Below are 6347 nucleotides of genomic sequence, written 5' to 3' on the forward strand. Positions count from 1 at the left end.
ATACACTTTAACAAAAAAAGTCCATACACATACATCTCAAACTCAAATTTTCATACAATATAGTAAAGATTCAATTCAGATGTACACCAGAAAGCAAAATAAAATATACTTGTATGCACATGATTATATTTCCTAAATCTACGAATAGAGAAAACAGAGGATTTTATTTCTTCTTCTACTAATAACATTATTCCTTGTTACTCTGTAATATTGGAGGGAAAGAAGAAGGGAAGGAGAGAAAAGCATATAGGAAGATGGCGGTTTAACACTACAATCTACTATAAAACGACTTAAAAAATGGAAAATAAAATCATTCAACTAATGTAAAATATGCCATTTCTGTCTAAAAGTATTAAAAACTATCGATGTTTTAAGGTGCTTGAAGCATAGTGCTCTAGAATTTTAAAGTGAGGTTTGTATGAATGGATCATCGATCGACAAGTTTTTTGACAACAAAGTGTGAATTTTTTCATGTTATATTTCACAATTGACCTTTTAAGTCGGCATCTTACATGTGCAAGTTCAATATATACTTTAGCATGTGAGAAAATCACTTAGGTTTATTTCCTATAATTAGTATATGTATTCCTATTCTGGAGTAACGCTTCATATATACCAAAAAGGTTGGATTTTCGTAATCGTGTATAAACTAAATTAATCTCCGTAAGAAGAATAGATATGAATACAGATACATATAGGAACATACTAAAAACATACAGCTAGCACTAATTTAATGGAATTTTTCTATATCTAAATAGAAATTATGTGAAAATGATATTACATATATATATACATGTAGCTGAATTTATCATATTCAAACATCTAAGGGAGATTATTGTCAAGCATAAAGAAAACCTTTAATATATGGCTATACTTCAGTTTTATAAAAGATGTGGATTAGCAATGTAAGAATATATTTATGATTACAATAATAAAAAAAATATTTTTGTGAAAAAATGTGACATATTATGTTTTTGTAAAAACAAATATTTAAAAATGTAAAAAACAAATCGTGTAAGTATTTGAATTTTCTATCTATAACAGTATTAACCAATCTGAGTCTCCAACTGAAATTATTATAGAACGCACGGCTCTATATAGTTATATATTTAAAATAATTGTTAAATAAATTATATAAACGATGACTATTAATGCAATAATATAAATAATTATTTATAAATTGATACCAAAACTAATTTACTGAAAGAATGTTTTATATAAAAGCATTAAGAAATTAAAGTTTTGTTTTCAAAATAGATATTGCTTAAATTATCAAATGACAATGAACTAACACCTTTAATGATACTAGTTTTTTTCGTTTTGTTTGAATGGTGCTTTGAAATAGAAAGAAATAAAATGAAACACATTATTTACAATGTTTCTTTGAATGTTCTTTTTCAAAATAACAAATTTCGTACATTGGCCAACAAATATTTTGTCGAAGGTTTAGTTAAAGCTTCCCATTTAAACTTTGTCTTCATGAGTACCAATTTATTGATGATAAAAGGATTGTATTTAAAAAATGCAATATCAAGTTATTTACGCAAGCATGATATCGATGAACAGTCTGTTTGTTTATTTTTTTTGACAAACCATAAGCTTAAAATCAACGTAGCTATTTTTTAGAAACTACGTTGAGGCAATAATAACTAGTCTCCAAATTTTTTCTCACAAATAAACGTGTTCAAATAAAGACAAGGTCGGTCGTTCCAACGCCCTGACCTCAGTAGATCAATGCAATCTCTTGTGGATGCATCACTTGGATGTAATAGACTGGGTTCCTGCGGATGCCAGTTGGTATAAACCAACGATGTGTTCGAATGGTCCCACACGTACGAGCCCTCGACATTCATATCATTGCCACCGATCCAAGATGTGCAACTAAAGAACTCATCTGCACCGCAGGTTACTGAAGGGTATATGAAAAAATATTCTGAATCATACGCTTATCTGACACATTGAAAACTTTTTTATAATTGTATGAGAGAAGGTGTTATGTTTTAGGTTTAATTCATATGATGTTAGAATGCAGATTCATTACAATGAACCAATTATGTCCTTATCGATTGTAATGTTTTTTTGTAGCATTTTGGATTTAATATCGCTATCAATCAAGTAATAAGTTAACGTAAATTGTCTTCAGATGATAACACCTCTACTAATCATATCTGTGGTTTATGCCCTTCCAAATTCGATGAACATGACATTTAAAATGACAGATATATGAAATAGAAAATTGTATATCCCTAGATATCTTTGTGAAAGAAAAATTAAAGGAATGCATGTATATTGTAAGGTCAAGTAATGTAATAATTTTTTCTCTCTTTAGCGAACGTAGTACTAGACACAACCTCTTTTTATAATCATTTTGTCATTTGTTTTATATGAATTCAGTAAGGTAATATTGTATTAACAAAGTGTATAACTACACGTACCTTTATCTAGAAATGTTGAAGCCAGCCATTTACTCTCTTCAAGTGAGTTGATTTCAACCAGGTATGAACATTTTTTCTTGCAAACAAGCTGAATAAACACATAATTTTCTGGCATGAAAATACACAATACATGACGTGTACGTAATATGTTAAATAAATGATGATGCAATACTAAGATGATTCCATTAATTGTAGTATCCAGGCATAAAATCGAACGGGGAATTGTGGGTTGAAATAAGATGACCGATTTGCGGGTATGATAAGGCAACTCACAGCGATCAAATTCCTCAGATCGATATGACGTCACAATAAGCAGCATGATGTCATATTTTACTCATAAACATGTCAATATCTAACTTTATCTCTGGTTTAAATCATAAAACCTACAGACATAAAATATCACTAAAAACTCTTCTAACTGAATATATCTTCGATTTCTCTCTATTACGTATAATTATCATTGATGACATCACAAGCATATTTAAAAGAGAAGATCATGACGGGAGACAAATTATGGGAATGCAGTGTAAACAATGCCGAAATAAGACTTATTTAATACAGATACCTAAGATTTAGATGAGTGTCAGTTAGAATATAATCAGGATAATACAGGCATGGAAATTGTGTTTATTCAGCGAGTGTTATAAGGTAAGCGGATCGACATTTATATGGCTTGACCAGCCTTTCCTCTGTCAGTGTGTACAAAAAATGGCAAAAGTGTAACACTACCCCGGATATTAGGAAAGATGATTTTGGTAAATATCAACGGTATATGACCTAAACTACATGAAAAGTGCTGCTAGAATCGTTTGCTTTGTTGTTTTAAACGAAAAATGCGTAGTATTATCAATGATATTTTAGAAGTTGAGAGAGTTTCCGATAAATATTTACAATATTTATTTTATGCGATGTACAATAGGATTCTAGAAGTAATACTAATAAACATGAACTAATTGCCAATCGAATTATTGTAGCAAACATAAAAATGAACTTCGGTTTTTTGTTACACTTTTTGAATTTTTGTTAAGGTAAAAAAGTTATCTATTTTTAACTGTCACGTGATACCATGGCACGGCAGCTTCAAAGATTGAGTCGATTCCGCAGTAGAAAAATAATATCTTGGTGAACTCTTTCACTTGGTATTAATATCCCGCGCTGTTTTCATAAAAATAAACATTTTTTGAATTGATAATAATTTTGACGGTCATTAAACTCGGAGTTGCCTTAACCTACCCGCGTTGTTTTATGACATCCCCAAAATAGTATTTTTTTCTGTTTAAAAGCTAATTTAAACAATATAGCAATCATAAACAGTTCCGTTTGTGCAAACCAACAATACTGATTCTTTGAGAAAGATTTTAATATGCAGGCACTACTTTGAAAATTAGGTCAAAGCTGGTTATGAGAATCAAGTCTACATATTTTTTTAATCCCTAGAAAATGAGAAACAATCTGTATACGTACCTTTGCATCGTACCACGCAACAAGGTCTAGGACGTGTAGAAAGCAATGACCTTTGAACTTCAACCAACCAGATTCACAACCTAAACATGCCAATCAAAATGATTTATGTCATTGGTTACTGTAAACGATTTTTTTGCGTGCGATATATTTTGCGAGGTCCAAGAGAGCCTAGTCGTCGCAAAAACATTAATGCGAACATGAACATGTATCCATCCTTTGGCAATGTTACTACACGCGCGTATAAAAAAACTGTTTTGCGTACAAGTTAATCTTAAGTAAACTGCGAAATGAAGTCATCGCAAAGGAGAGAGTGTTTACAGTTATGCTAAACTACAACTCAGTAGCATGATCCATGAAACGAAAACATCAACCGCTATCAGTAAGAATTCACAATCATTAAGGAAACTCAAAAATGAATATTTTTATAATAAGTGCAAAATACTTAAAAGATTGTTTATTTTCTTTTTTTCCACAAAAATCAAGATATCAAAAACTGTGAATAGCATGAAAATATCAAATAGCTAATAATGAGTTCAAACAATAAAACAATAAGAACACATTGAACGTTTTAATGTGATAAAATGTTTGTTTCAGAGGTGACACATATAGGGTTAAAAAATTAATCACAGTACTATTTCGCTGTTCTTCATCATAACAGAAATTGATTAAGATCAAACCTACCTTTTTGATACTTCGACATTCCGTCATACGATGCTTCAACTAAGTTATTCAAGGTACTCTTAAAGTCGCTAAAAGGTGAGCCTATGCATCGCCCACTGGTCGCGTTATACAGGACCTCTTTACAACATTCATCCTCTGAGCAAAGACTACCATAGTGTACAAGACTGACACCTTGTAGGTCGAATTTAACCAAAGCTAATCCTGTCAATTTAATGTCACCGGGCTTTGGGTATGATGTGTCCAGTAGTTTGCAGAACACAGACCATATATTTAACAAATACACAACAAAAAGATATGGTTTGGTTAAGTTATAAACGAACTTCATATCAAACGATTTATTTTCAGATGTGTATATACTTGTTATTGATAAGAACATGAGCGCCGTTCATTCATACTATGAAGAAGAAAGTATGCATAAAAGTCTAATTTCAGTGAATTATTTATTAACCGATAATTTTCCTGACCATTGTAATATATTTATGTTAACTATTTATTGAACCTAACAATAATTCAAAAAGCTTTATCGAAATTTTCAATTGAAAGTAAATACCATTTTAAAATACTTGCTTGAAAAGGCCTTAATCTGGCATAGCGGGTGCACACTAGTACAATTATGTAAATTCTAAGATAAGATTTGGTTCGTATGGAAAACTATTTATTAATTCAATAGGCGAATACTCAGAGAAACTTTCCCGGTGGATGAGGGGGGATTTTTAGTACAAGTTTGGATCGCACGTGAAGCAGGTGTTGGTACAATGCTTATTATTGGTATCATTATTTTTTGGATTTAAACTCTTTGAGGGAACTAGGACCCAGTCTCTTTTTTAGATTCGCACTCAAACAGCAAGCCATGAGAACAAAAATATCATACCTACCCTTCTGATAGGCTGTCATCCCTTCATACATTGTGGAAACTGAGTTTACAAAGCTACTACTGTAAAAGTTCATAAAATGAAGACCGATACATCGTCGAGTGGATGCGCTGTACAAAAATTTCTCGCAGCACTGGTCCTCCAAACAAAGAATTGCACATCGAACACGGCTGTAGTTGTGACGATCAAAAATCGCATCATAAGTCCACCCTGTCAAATCTTCTTCACCGGAGTTTGAAAAATGGGAGTGTTGTAAGTCGCAGTTAATATGGTATGGAAATACCAGCGTTAACGTTATGTATAGTTTTGAAAAAGAATACATGCCTTTTTTCTAGGTTACATTATAAGTTGAAATACGAATAAACTTCACTACAGAAAACAATTAGAACAAACTAATCTGAATAAAACAGTCTAATTTTTTTTTCGGCTTGTTGCGTGTAGTTTACACAAATGAAACAAATGTCATAATGAACGCTATTTCGTGTATCTACATTTATTTATATATACAGTTCAATTAGTCTCATAAATGATAATTCTCATTATCGCAAACCAGGATGAAAGCCCGGACAACGAATTGAAACCATACCATTTTATTTATATATCAATAATGGTTAAGTGCGATTTTACTACAACTACGACCTTTGAGATAATAAGTGACATTTCGTCCGATCTTATACATTTATTAAGGTCTTCCGTTTCCAACGGAAGACCTTGTACTGATTCTGTTGGAAATTCTTCATTATTATTTTTAGGGTCTTCCGTCTTCAGCGGAAGACCTTTCTATTATTCTTCGGTTTCTTTTTCACTTTTCTTATTATTATTATTAGGGTCTTCCGTCTTCAGCGGAAGACCCTTCTATTATTCTATTGTTTCTTTTTCACTTTTCTTATTCTTA

General features: G+C 31.4%; 1 long non-coding RNA gene across 1 annotated transcript; it reads right to left on the bottom strand.

The window, feature by feature from the left end:
- Window positions 1-1398: 1398 nt before the first annotated feature.
- On the bottom strand, window positions 1399-5811 carry LOC136273225 (uncharacterized). Its single transcript, XR_010711454.1, has 4 exons — window positions 5456-5811; window positions 3900-3979; window positions 2436-2523; window positions 1399-1909 (listed from the first exon to the last, which is right to left on the bottom strand). It is a non-coding gene; the product is annotated as an uncharacterized lncRNA (long non-coding RNA).
- Window positions 5812-6347: the final 536 nt, after the last annotated feature.

This window comes from Magallana gigas, chromosome 1 (assembly GCF_963853765.1).
Source record: "Magallana gigas chromosome 1, xbMagGiga1.1, whole genome shotgun sequence".
NCBI lineage: Eukaryota > Metazoa > Mollusca > Bivalvia > Ostreida > Ostreidae > Magallana > Magallana gigas.